This window comes from Lepidochelys kempii, chromosome 11 (assembly GCF_965140285.1).
Source record: "Lepidochelys kempii isolate rLepKem1 chromosome 11, rLepKem1.hap1, whole genome shotgun sequence".
In the NCBI taxonomy this organism is placed as follows: Eukaryota; Metazoa; Chordata; order Testudines; family Cheloniidae; genus Lepidochelys; species Lepidochelys kempii.
In genome coordinates, this window is record NC_136390.1 from 80,197,224 (window position 1) to 80,211,308 (window position 14,085).

Genomic DNA, 14,085 nt, shown 5'->3' on the forward strand with positions numbered 1-14,085 from the left:
TCTGTATCCTATCCCTCCCCTCCAGCGTATCTACCACTCCTCCCAGTTTAGTATCATCCGCAAATTTGCTGAGAGTGCAATCCACACCATCCTCCAGATCATTTATGAAGATAAATGAGTTACACAGAGCTGGTGACTGGGGTAACAGAAGCGATGGGAAAGGGTAGTGAAAGAGGTGGAAATGAGGGTTGAAAAGGGCTGAAAATGGAAGGATCTTGTCAAATTTCTTGGGAAAAAATCACGAGGCCCTGGGTGGAGAGAGAGAAGGATTGAACTACAAGAGAAGGCTTGAAAAGGTAGTCAAGGATGGTAAATAGGTGATGTGAATTGTAGGCATAGGACTCAAGGACGGAAGCTGTAGTTTTTTTGCAAGAAACATAGAGGTGAAGGGGAACAGGAATGTGTTTATGTGAGCAGGGGTCAGGAACAGCACTGCAGTGAGAAAGGGGGTCAGAGAAATAAAGGGTTGCAGGGGGGTAAAGTTGAGGAATTTGACTACAGAATCAAGGAAAGGGGAAGGAAAGGGGGGTGCTTAAAGCTGAAAGAGATTGGGGATGGTAGTGAATTGGAGGGCATGGAAAGACCAGGTGAAAGGCAGAAATGCAGGGCCTGGCAGACTGTTACAGGTAATCAGATGGTGACTGGAAACTAGTTAGTAAGAGGTTTGAGAATAAGTAGATCTCAGTGAAGATAAGGAAATGGCCTCATTGGTGTATAGGAGACTTGATGGTCAAACAAGAAGGTGAAGGCAAGAAAATGGAAGGCTAAAAGGTTGGACAGGTTGTCAACTCAAAAGGTGAAGTCACCAAGGTAGATTCTGAAGAGAGGAAGAGCCACATGTCAAAATCAGAAAGGAAGGAGTCAGAGAGTTGATAGATATCAACAAACTTGGTATTATCCAAAAGCTTCATTAGCAAGCAACTGCATATCTAGTAGCATCAAAATGGCAAATTTGTATTCATTGCTAAAAACAGAATTAATTTCCATAAGTGGATCATCTAAAAAAGAAATCTTTTACATTTTCTTGAGGTTTCATCGGAGTCAGTTTTAGAAGGAAGATGTGTGAGAATCCCTTTATAAATGTTCCAGCAAGGATAAGGGAGTATGATGGAGAACAAAGGGTGCTTTTATATTTCACTGTTTGCAGTGTTGCTGAAACTGTGTTGGTCTCAGCATATTGAGAGACAAGGTGGGGGAGGTAATATCTTGTATTGGACCAATTTCTATTGGTACAAGCAACAAGCTTTCGAGGTTACACAGAGCTCTCCTTCGGGTCTGGGAAAGGTTCTTCAAGTGTGACAGCTAAACACAAGATGGAACAGAGAAGGAGTTACCACGTTGCAAGAGACCATTCAGGGTGAAGTGGGCAGTTATACGACAGTCATAGGATGAAGGAGGGCTAGTAGTTTACAGATTGTTGCAATGAGTCATAAAGCCAGTGTCTTTATTAAGTCCATGATATTTGGTGGCTAGCAGAGTTACGTTTTACTAGAAAATTAATGACCAGATCCAGTATGAACTACTTCAGGGTAACTGCAATCAGTTAATTTGCAGTTAAAAACTGGTGAAAACAAGCCCTCAAGTCAAGCCTACACAGTTCTTGTACTGATACAACTATTTGGGTTCAAGGTGTGATTTTTTTTAACCCCAAGAGTTATACCTGTACAATCCCTAGTTAGACACAGTTAGATCAGTATAGTTTATTTCCCTTCCCATATGGGAAGAGCTATACCAAGAAAACACTCCCTTATCTCAGTATAACTCCACGCTGGGAGTTGTATCCTTTCATTATTGTTAAAGGATACAGCTTTTGTTCAGACCAGCCCTTAGAGAGTGAAATCCTCCCATGTGTGCAGGGCTAGGAATATTAGCAGTCTGTAACATATTCCTGTGGGAGCATGAAAGAGACTGAAAACGACTAGACAAAGTCACTCAGAAATCTCAAGGGTATGATGATCCATACAAGAATGGCACTTGGGAAAGGCTCGTTTTCTTTACAAGAAACTAGCTGCCATCTGAGACCACTGACCATTGTGCTACAGACCAACATAATAAAGCTAAGGCCAGGTCTACACTAGAAATTCTTGCTCACATAGCTATATTGGTCAGGGGTATAATGAGATGTGATTTATGCGATCAGTAGCTGTGCCAGCAAGAGCCTGTAATATGGATACCAGCAAAACTGCATCTGCAGTAGGAGCAGGGCAGTATACTGGTCTAGCTGGTACAGCATAGCACTCTTAGTATAGACCTGGCCTGAACCAGATGGATCTGAACAGTTAACTGGTGCAATGACCTAGAGAGTCAATTATTTATGGTATAACAGAGCAAGGTCAAAGCAAACTTATTGCAAGTAAGGGTCTTGATTTTGGAACCAACAATGGCTAAAATGCTTGCTGATGAAAGTTACATGCCCCATACTTCACCTGGAGGCCTCCCCCTATTTGGGGGAACAGTGTCTCCCAGTTGCTACCAAGAAAGATGCCTGGACCCTTTTCTTTTACCCAGATGGTGCGGGACGAGGGGCTCACTCCCCTGGGGGGGGGGGCAAACAACTTAGTTAGTTTTAGGAGAGAGAGGGTACAGGGTCTGAGAGAGAGGGTGACAAATTTGCGACTGGGAAGGGATGATGTGGTTGCTCGCAGTGACCAGTGTCAGCAGGGCTTAGCAGGCCTGGAGCTCCCTTCCAGTCTGTCCTATGTTCCCAGGACCTCGTGCTCCCGCGGGCCCGCTGCTGGGGGCAGGGAGGGGGCTCCCCACCCCCACGCACTTTGATGTAGCCCCTGGTCTCGGAGGCGCCAGGGCGGGGCGCAGCTGGAGGCGGGACACGGGGCGGCGCGGGCCAGGGTGCGGGACTCCCTCCGGCAGGTGCGTGGCGGGTTCGCTGGCTCGGGGGCCGGGGGAGGGCTCTTCCCCCCGGGCCGGGGGCCGGTGACCCCGGGGGCCTCCAACGTGCTCTGCAGCGCCGGGGCTCGCTCGTTTCCCGGCCAGCGCAGGGGCCTGGGTCTCCTCAGGCTCCCCCCCAGGGACACGTAACCCTGTGGCCTCCCGCGCTCCGTCCCCGGGCCGGGCCGGGCCGGGCCGGGCCACGCAGCGCCGCCGCCGCCGCCGCCCCCGGAGCGGCCCCCGACCCGCGCCCTGCACCTGCCGCCCAGCCCCCGCCCCCCTCGCGCGAGGGCACGCGCCACGCTGCGGATCCCGGGCGGGGAGCAGAGGCGCGTGCACGGCGCCGCCCCGCCCACCAATCAGCGGCCGGGGTGGTTCCTCTGACTCCTCCCCCGCGGGGCCGCCCGGCGGCCTCTCTGTCTGCGTCGCGCGCGCGCCAAGGCCCGCCCCTCGCCTCCTGCGGCCCCTTCAGCCCGCGGCCCCGGCTGGCGCGAGAGGCGCGTGAACGCGTTGGCGGGCTCGCGCCTGCAGGGGCCGTGGAGCAGCGCGCGTGCGCGCGGGGCCGGTCGGCCTGAGCCGAGCAGCGCCGTTGCCCGCCGCCGCCCGCGCTCAGTGTCGGCTGAGGGGAGCGCGAGGCGGCCGCCGCCCGCTGGTGAGCGGGGGGGCGGGGGGAGCCGCAGGACCCGCGGCCAGGTGAGGGGCGGCCCCGGCGGGGCTCGCCGCGGCTCGAGGGACCGCCCCGCCCCGCCGGGACCTGTCCAGGTCCTGACGCTCCGTCCCCGGGCTGCGCCGGCCCGCCGGAGGCTGCGGAGCGCTCGGGGCGGGGGTGCCGGCGGCGGGGCGGGCTCGGGGTGCCGGCGGCGGGGGCCGGCCCCGGGGCAGGGCGACGTCCTGTTTCGCTGGACCCGCGGCGGGTGGCGGGGCCGGGGCGGGGGGACTCGGGTCACAAGCCCGCCGCGGCCCCCCCCCCCCCCCCCGGGCTCCCCTCGCCCGGGCGCGGTGTCCGGGGAGCGGGACTGGCTGGAGGCAGAGGCGCTGAGGAAGCCGCCTGCATCCCCGGCATGTTTGGGGCGGGCGAGGCTGCGACTTGCTGAATCCGTAGCGCAGGTTTGCTGGGGCGCGCTGGGGGCCGGGGCACCGCGCTGGGGGCCGGGGCCGGGGTTGGGGGGCCGGGGCTGGGGGCCCGGGGCCGGGGTTGGGTCTCTCGCTCGCTCTCTCTCTCTGCAGGGAGTTCAGACAAGATTAGGCCCAAAGACCGCTGGCGATTTTCAGTCCATATGTGTGAGGGGTCGCTAGCCGGCTTTGCTGTGGCTGTGGGCAGATGCAGGGAAGACTCTTCAGAGGGTCCGTTTCTAGCTACCTAAAGTCCCTCGCGTCTGTCTTCGTGCTCTGCCGAGTTAAAACGCAACGTGTATTTTGTTCTGGCAATTCATATCCTCGGTAATTGCCTTTAAAATCAGTTGTGTAAGTCTACTCACTTCTCGCCACTCAACATATTGATAGCTAAAGCTGGAGGTTTTGGTTTTGGTTTCTTGATGCTTAACTAAAATGCAGTTTAGGAACCTAACATGCAACCAATGCCTCTGATTTGGGATTAGAAAATAGTATCGTTCAGTCACATTTAGAACACCGATTCAAAGACAAAGGCTCAAAATGGCTTTAAAGTACTCCATGTTCACTAAAATTACCTTTTAAAATTTATCCTTTTAAAAAAGTTGATGAAACACTATAAAAACTGACCAGGATCATCTGATCTTTAAATGTAGTTCATTGATGTGTGAGTACAATATTTTCATGCTTAATCTTCTATGGTGCAATGGTCTTAGGGAGTGGGTAAGGTGAGGGGATTCCACTTTAAAATGTATTTTTTTCAGCAGTTCGTTCTTGCATTTCCTAACTGTAGATTTATTTAGGGTTGTTTATGCATAGACACTGTCAACAAAACTTTTGTCTTTCATGGGTAGTTAAAAAGTCCCCCCACGAAGGACAAAAGTTTTGCCGACGCGAGTGGCAGTGCGAACGGGGCTTTGTCGCCAGGAGCGCTCTCCTGCCGACAAAGCTAATGTTGCTCGTGGGGTTGAAAGTATTTTGTTGGCAAAAATGCAGACAAAGTACCGAAAAAGAGCGTTTACGCACGCTGACTTTTAGCAACAAGGATGTGTCGACACAGCCTTGTCACTAAAAGCTGCGTGGCGTAGACAAGCCCTCAGAGTGGTATTACTCTAACAAACTCAAGTTCAAGAAACTAGTAGAATTGAGGGGTCCTGTCTGTAAAGAGCAACAATTAGAGAGGGATTGGGGGGCTGACTGAAGAAGATGCAGACACACACATACATCTCAACCAGCAGACAATAGTGATGTAAAGAGAAGCACAATTCCCTGTAGAGTAGTTGGTGATGGGGGCATGTGGTTTAACTAATTACAGAACTGAAAACCTGGACTACCAAGAAAGATTTATGCTATGCAATTTGAAACGCGATTAAGGTATTTGAGCACTGGGCTAAATAAAATAAATTCCTTAAATTACTTGTAATTTCAGAATTTCATTGGTGTATAGAATATTTCTTTTGGAGTGGCCCACAAGGGGTGAGAGCATCACAACATTTTAGTTATTAACAAATTTATGTTCTCCTGGTGGCTGAGATAGTTGTACCTAAATGTTTAATTACACTTGTGCATAGCTAATGGTCAAAGAACCCTTAAGTTTCTACTTTTCCAGTTCTGTAATCTAAAAATTCTAAAATAGTTTAGTGCTGCAAATTCACAGTTTACTATGTGGTTTGAATGTCAGCGGATGTAAGAAACTATATAAAATCTTTGGAGAAAATTAAATAACCCAACAAGGGTACCATGGCGAAGGAGGAAAAGAAAGTCTTTTTATTATAAGTCCACCATATCCTGCTTTTCTATTACCGTTAAGTATGTTTTTTAGAACTAACTTCACCTACATTAGGAATTCATTGTTACACTGAGTGCTCTGAATTTGTGATGTCTCAGGATAACTGAAGTGTGCCACCAGCAGGCTGCTGCATATTGGCTTCCAGCTGCATAATTTGCTTTATATATTACAAATGATAGTCCACAAACCTTAAGGACACTCCTTACTAAAAAAGGGAATAAAGTCTATTCTAACTAGCATCAGCTTATTAATTTTTTCATTTGATTTCTGAAATATTGTGGTTAAAGAAATGAATTATGCTGGTATGTTAACATGTTAGTGATACTTTTTTAAATGCTCAGTTATGAAAGAAGTTTACAGTGAGGTATATTTGTAGTCCTACCTAATATACATGGTGGTATTCTAAAATTATTAATTGCTTAATGTAATTGCTCTTCTTTACACCCTCACAGAAGAGTTTTATGTTCTGAACTAGCATGTTTTCAAAGTAAATATAGTGGTCTTGAAAAGATTAGCTTGTAAGCTTTTTTGGACAGGGAGAGTGAAATGTATGGAGCCGGCTGTAACACTTAACAAATATCAGCTATTACTAGACAGTAAAGTGTTCTGTTTCTTTGCAAAATAAGTATGGCAGGTGCAAAACAAACTTCCCCATTCTCTCCAATTTACATTGTAATTCTGTTCTAGAGATTTCTAGGAACGCTTACGGTGCAGAGGGCAAATTAGTCATCTTGGACCGTCATTGATCGCCCTCTTAGGCCTTGTCTACACTACAGGGGAAATTCGATCTAAGTTATGCAATTTTAGTTATGTGAATAGCGTAACTCAAATTGATGTAGCTTAGATCTACTCACTGTGGGGTCCACACTACGTGATCTCGACAGGAGATGCTCTCCCGTTGACTCCCCCATCTCTTCTCCATCCAGTGGAGTACAGAAGTCGATGGGAGAGCGATCTGCAGTTGATTTAATAGGTCTTCGCTAGACCCACTAAATCGACCGCCGATGCATCGATCACTGCTCGTCGATCCTCTGGTAGGTGTAGACAAGCCCTTAGACATCAGCAAGGGGCCTGACACAAAATGTTTAATAAATACCAATCTGGGCGGATAAAAAAGATTTTAAAAACATCCCATTTTTAATTTAAAAATTGTTTGCTTCAGTTTTTAAATTAAAGCAGATTTTTATTTGCATGTTGCTAGTTCTTTACTTTCTTCCCATTTTGTAGTCTTAAATTGCTAAACTGGGCTTTGTATATTAATTCCCTAGAATTTCATATTTTCCATGGAGGTATTTTCTACAAGAAGTATCCCATTTAAAATGTTCACTATGCTGGAAAAGAAGTCCAGAGCCTCATTAACATAGTTATTATGAGAACAATTGCAAATAGATAAGAAAATAGCCCATGCTGTATTTTCAGTCAGCATTGCCTGCTGATATATCAGGCTTCTACAAATCAAGAAAGTTGAATTGCATCATCCAGGCTATGCTTCATCTGAGGTTGAAGTCAGTGGGCCTTGTGCTACTAGTTCTAGTTCTTCATGATGTGACAAAGATTCTGTGCCACTAAGAAGTTTTTAATAAAAATACAATTTTAGCCTGTTATGCACTGAATGTTATGCAGATACAGGTATTTAACTTTAAGCCCATTGATAGCCCCACTGAAATCAGTGGGGCTAATCATGTGTGTAAAATCACGTATCTTCTTAAATGTTTGCAGGGTCAGGGCTTCAGTTGTAAGTATTTCATTTTTTTTCTTGTAGCAGCTCAATAAACTCAAATAAGGGACTCTTTCAGTAGTATGTCTTTATATACTTAGTTAATTATACATTAGTTTAAAAAAGCTTCAGCCTCAATTAAATCAATGATTTTAAAAAAAGTGATTTTTATATTGCTTCACCCTGATCATTAGATAACTCTTAAGTAGTGGTCTCGTCTGGATTTGAACTGCTGACCTAGAGGTGCAAAGTTCTATGAACTATTGCCGATCATTGAACCATTCACTTCATAGAAGGTATATTTTAATAACTTCTTGAAGTTAGTTGCTGTGCGACTAGCTGAGATCTATTCCTTGTTAGTTTTTCAGACTTTATGCTATCGAGAGAGCTGTTGCTAGAAAGGTTCTGAATTGCTGTATCCATTTCTAATAATTTCTAGCCAATCTTCAGAATTTCATTTTTAATATCTTGGACTCCTGTTCGATATTGTTCTCTTTTGAAGAGGAGAACTGTATGTGTGTATAGATTAATTACTGTAGAATAAAGAGCACCATGGCTGCTCTTTGAGGTCGAATGGCTTTGTTCCCTGATTGTTTAAAACAAGCTACATTGATTTTCCTAGCATGGCTTTGCCATCTGTTTCTCTGGCCTGTGTATACTTAGGTTTCATTATTTCTGGAGTATTTGGTTGGGTCTAGTTGGATTTTAAATTGGCTTCACAATTTTTTTTTTTTTTTTTTTGGGGCAGGCCAAGCTGTTACATTTTAATTTGGGTAAAATCTGTTTGTTGAAGGGTTTTTGTATTTTAAAATTCTTTGAACTATAGCTAAAGTGAGTTAACATAAGTCAACTTAATTATTGTTGCAGATAAAAACTAATTTGTTTGATGCTGCTTTTTCTTCAGACCAGTTTTAGATGATAGGAAATGTTTTAAAGATTTGAAGTCAAAACTGCCATTGCGATGGTATCAGATACTGAATCAAAACAGTATTTTTTGTGGCTTTCCTCACAATGTTGCTGTAAGTGGTGTTTAAATGTATGTAATTAGAAACAAATCGCTTTCCATTGCGGCATGTAGTAGTTAGCTCAGGGTGTCATATTAACACTTCATCATTTTTGCCCATATTTGAACTTCTTCTGTTTCCATCCCTGAGCATTTCTTTATTTTTTTTAATTTTTTTAAATTACATGACAAATTTACATTAAATATATCAGAGTTTTTCAACCTTTTTTCCCCACGTATAGCCCCAAAAAGAGCTGCTGTTTGTTTCCAGGTTCCTAATCCCACAGTACTTTGTAGCTGCATGCATCCTACACTCTCTTGTAGATTGCTGCCGCTAATTTTTGCACATTTAATTGAATATATTTTTCCAGAGATTGAGGAAGATTGTTGTGCGCTTGGGTGGTGGTGGAAGAGTGGCTGCTGCTTGTTGTAGATCCTCCCTTTTTTGTGCATTCCTGCTTGACCCCTTTGAGGTCTGGACAGAACACTGCTTAAGAATTTTTCATTCAGCTGATTTCTATAAGCGAAGGAACCTTGTCATCTCAAACTTGTCAAAAATGTTACAGAGGTATGTGTCGTTTTGAGCAGTGTCGGTCATAAAGTTGGATCAAGTCTTTAAAAGCAAAACTGTTTTTTGAGCTATGCTTTCCATAAGCTCTTCAGCTAGGTGCTAAATAGCAAAGATAAGACATTCCACACACATGATTCTAAATTAGTCTTTTTATTTTTCTGCTAGCAACTTTGAATGCTCAACTAGCACCAGAGCCAATGTGATGCACCTAGCATGCACCATGTTGGAATTTCCCTATTAGCTTTGAGGCTACTGAAGAAGCATAGAGATGAGGCTTGGGGGGCTCCGAGCAGGAGGTAGATGACATAATGGTAAAAATGCCAGAGCAATGTCTACTTCTACCCCTGATTGAGGGCTTGTCTACACTACTGCACGAGGTCGATCTAAGATACGCAACTTCACTGCGGTAAGTCGACAGCTGAAGCTCTCCTGTTGACTCTGCTTGCACTCCTCGTTCTGGTGGAGTACTGGAGTCAACGGGAGAGCGCTTAGCGGTCGATTTATCACGTCTATATTAGATGTGATCGACCCCTGCTGGATCGATCGCTGCCCACCAATCCGGCAGGTAGTGTAGACAAGCTGTTGGTTTTACCAGTAATGAATTAAATGATCCCATTTTTCTTAGTGTAAACAGGACCTATTGGTTTGAGTTAAGTATGTGGTACAATTTTGCTTACTTGAAAACACAGTAACACATTTGCCATGCTGTTTGACTCCGTATAAAACCTTGCTGCTTCTTCCATCAGGAGACTGTTCTACAGTAGAACCTCAGAGTTACGAACTGATCAGTCAACCACACACCTTATTTGGAACCAGAAGTATGCAATCAGGCAGCAGCAGAGAGATGACAACCCCCCCCCCCCAAAATACAGTACAGCAGTGATGAGCTGCCAAAATCTTAACAACCGGTTCCCTATAAAAAGTTATGATTTAAGGGATGTGCCACAGTACGTATTTTTTGTACCTTTTTCCATAAGAAATGGCAATGCATTGAGTCATTGGGAGTCATACTTAACAATAAAAACAATTTTTTTTACGTTTATTACAATAGAAACAAAGTATTGCTTTCTTAAACGAATTTAAAATACATTTGAAAAGAAGAAAATATAAAGAAGAGATGTATGAGTAAGCAAACGATAATAATATTTAAGAATGAAATGTCTATTATTCTTGTATTTTTAAAATATTACCTGTGAACTACTTAAGTTGTTAAAAATAAAAAGTGTAATATATTCATGTTGAAGTATACAATGCAACAAGCAATATTTTAAAGAATATTTAAGTACATTATTTATTACTAATTAGGTAGTAATTTCCAAATGGCTTCTTGATCTTCTCCATAATCTTTCGTGTTGGATACACAAACTCTGGTATCTAATGTGGATCGATGACTTCTCATCCATGCTTTAACATATGGTATTGGGTTCCAAGAACTTAGTGGTTTTCCCAACAAATAGATGGTCATAAAGCTTGAGATACGTTTAATTGTTAAATTCGCCCTTTTATTACTAAAAATAATATTCATCAATGAAAAAGCTCTTTCTGCTTCTGCAGAACTAATTGCAATTGTGTTCATAATTTGCTTTGCTTTCCTTATTGTTTCCAGATCAGGAAGATTTTTTAAAATCCTTTACATCAACTACACATTTTATGAATTTATTTAATTCATGCACTTTTTCTTCTCCTGATTTCTAAAGTAACCTGACTTCTTCAATATTCCATGAAATGGGATCCATAACATTGAATAATTCACCTGTTTTAGGTGTATTACTAGAATGACCTAAATTATCTTCTTTATATTTAATGTGATTTTCGTTTACTAATCTTGCCTTCATTTTTTAAATAATACACTCTATTACTTTGTCTCATGGCAGTGATTTAAACCTTACATTATCTTCAAACTCTATACATTTAAAAGCATCACTTTCTATCATTTCATTAATTTTATTTTCTTATATACTAAAACTATCTTTTAATTGTATGAAAAAATCAATTGTTCGTTTGATTAGCTTATCTGCCTTTGTTAAACTCAGTTGTCTCGCCTGCAGTGCATTTGATAATCATGCAAGTTCATCCAAAATGTCAATCGAAATGTTAATGCCAAGTCTTTTAAAAATTTTGTTTTTCAATCTTTTTTCCATGCCAGAAAATGTCTTATTTTTGGAAAAATAAATAAAAGAGCTGGATAAGCTCTCCAGACCACTTTGACAGCTCTAAGGCTACAAGAAGCCCATCGTGGACCAAAAACACTGCCTATTTTGATGATTTCAATATATAGTTCTTCAGAAACTTGTTTAAGTTCAAACTGTCTTTTATTTGACTGATGAAAAATTGCCTAAATCTTGTCCAAAAAATCTTGATAATGGCTTATTTATTGATATCATTTATAGCATCATCCAAAGCCAGTTGTAGCTGGTGATTCAAACAATGCCAAATTATAATGTTTGGAAAAATCTTGAAGCAGTCTTGTAGCAACTCCAGATTTATGTCCAAGCATGGTGCTTGCGCCATCAGAACAAAATCCGATTAAATTTTTCTTTAAATATTCTGTGTCAAGTCCTGTATCAGTTAATATATTTCTCAAAACATTATAAATATTTTCTGCTTTTGAAGAATCTTGTAATTCACATTTTATAAGACTTACAAGCACAGTTTTACTTGAAATTGTAGAAGCTTATTCAATAATAATACAAATCTTTGAATTGTTTTAGATGATTTTACTAAAAATTTGTTTTCTTATTAATTCAGCAATATGCTCTACGATTCTGATGGCTGAAAATCGAGAATGTAGGCCATTCCCTAAATCGGTTTCATTCTTAATTTGTAGCTCCACTTCATCCTCCATATCCGATATTGATCGGTTTCTTTTTACTAAGCTGTAAACTATGTTGAAAATTTTGCTGGTTATTGCAATATTTTGTTCAGTAAGTTTATCAATCACTATAGTGAGAGTTTCTTTTTTTAGATTCATTGAAAATATTTATAACTCTCAAATGAGAGCTTGATTCCAAACGTTCCTTCTTTTTTTCCCCTAATGAAGCTTGCTGAACTTTATCTGTTCCAGATGCTTTAATAGTACACTTTTGCCATTCTGAAGAAATGTGTAAAGATTTTCCTTCAATGACCCTCAAATGTGACATATTTGCACAGTGGAAACAGCCAAGTTTTTTGCCTTCAATTATCAAGCCATTATATTTCTTTAAAAAAATATTGTGCTGCTTGGCAGTCCAACAATTAGGTACTACATTTTCACAATCATGTAAATCCTCTTCCGTTGCAGACACATTTTCAGATGATTCAACATTTAAGGTATTTTCATCACCAAAATTGTCATCGGTGTTTTCAGTATTTAAATAATTATTTTCACTACTAGAACTACTGACTAATCATAGAATATTGGGGTTGGAAGGGACCTCAGGAGGTCATCTAGTCCAACCCCCTGCTCAAAGCAGGAGCAATCCCCAACTAAATCATCCCAGCCAGGGCTTTGTCAAGGCTGACCTTAAAAACCTCAAAGGAAGGAGATTCCACCACCTCCCGAGGTAACGCATTCCAGTGTTTCACCACCCTCCTAGTGAAAAAGTTTTTCCTAATATCCAACCTATACCTCCCCCACTGCAACTTGAGACCATTACTCCTTGTTCTGTCATCAGCTACCACTGAGAACAGTCTAGAGCTATCGTCTTTGGAACCCTCTTTCAGGTAGTTGAAAGCAGCTATCAAATCCCCCCTCATTCTTCTCTTCTGCAGACTAAACAATCCCAGTTCCCTCAGCCTCTCCTCATAAGTCATGTGTTCCAGTCCCCTAATCATTTTCGTTGTCCTCCGCTGGACTCTTTCCAATTTTTCCACATCCTTCTTGTAGTGTGGGGCCCAAAACTGGACACAGTACTCCAGATGAGGCCTCACCAATGTAGAATAGAGGGGAACGATCACGTCCCTCGATCTGCTGGCAGTGCCCCTACTTATAGATCCCAAAATGCCATTGGGCTTCTTGGCAACAAGGGCACACTGTTGACTCATATCCAGATTCTCATCCACTGTAACCCCTAGGTCCTTTTCTGCAGAACTGCTGCCTAGCCATTCGGTCCCTAGTCTGTAGCGGTGCATGGGATTCTTCCATCCTAAGTGCAGGTCTCTGCACTTATCCTTGTTGAACCTCATCGGATTTCTTTTGGCCCAATCCTCTAATTTGTCTAGGTCCCTCTGTATCCTATCCCTACTCTCCAGCGTATCTACCTCTCCTCCCAGTTTAGTGTCATCTGCAAACTTGCTGAGGGTGCAATCCACACCATCCTCCAGATCATTTATGAAGATATTGAACAAAACCAGCCTGAGGACTGACCCTTGGGGCACTCCACTTTATACTGGCTGCCAACTAGACATGGAGCCATTGATCACTACCCATTGAGCCCGACAATCTAGCCAACTTTCTGTCCACCTGATAGTCCATTCATCCCCCCCATACTTCTTTAACTTGCTGGCAAGAATATTGTGGGAGACCGTGTCAAAAGCTTTGCTAAAGTCAAGGAACAACACATCCACCACTTTCCCCTCATCCACAGAGCCAGTTATCTTGTCATAGAAGGCAATTAGATTAGTCAGGCATGACTTTCCCTTGATGAATCCATGCTGACTATTCCTGATCACTTTCCTCTCCTCTGAGTGCTTCAGGATTGATTCCTTGAGGACCTGCTCCATGATTTTTCCATGGACTGAGGTGAGGCCGACTGGCCTGTAGTTCCCAGGATCCTCCTTCCCTTTTTTAAAGATGGGCATTACATTAGCCTTTTTCCAGTTGTCCGGGACTTCCCCTGATCGCCATGAGTTTTCCAAGATAATGGCCAATGGCTCTGCAATCACATCTGCCAACTCCTTTAGCACTCCCGGATGCAGTGCATCCAGCCCCATGGACTTGTGCTCGTCCAGCATTTCTAAATAGTCCCGAACCACTTCTTTCTCCACAGAGGGCTGGTCACCTCCTCCCCATGCTGTGCTCCCCAGTGCAG

General features: G+C 43.2%; 1 protein-coding gene and 1 pseudogene across 7 annotated transcripts in view; one reads left to right on the forward strand and one right to left on the reverse strand.

The window, feature by feature from the left end:
• Positions 1-3,245: 3,245 nt before the first annotated feature.
• Positions 3,246-12,047, reverse strand: LOC140895276 (E3 SUMO-protein ligase KIAA1586-like; annotated as a pseudogene).
• ADARB1 (adenosine deaminase RNA specific B1) overlaps positions 3,414-14,085 on the forward strand; it is a 225,200-nt gene continuing 214,528 nt past the window's right edge. For 4 of the 7 annotated variants that reach the window (XM_073306973.2, XM_073306972.2, XM_073306976.2 and 1 more), the window contains exon 1: positions 3,450-3,538. The gene's annotated coding sequence lies outside the window, so the exon portion shown is untranslated. Of the gene's footprint in view, positions 3,580-14,085 lie in introns of all 7 variants that reach the window. The other 3 variants (XM_073306981.2, XM_073306982.2, XM_073306980.2) reach the window with 2 other exon arrangements.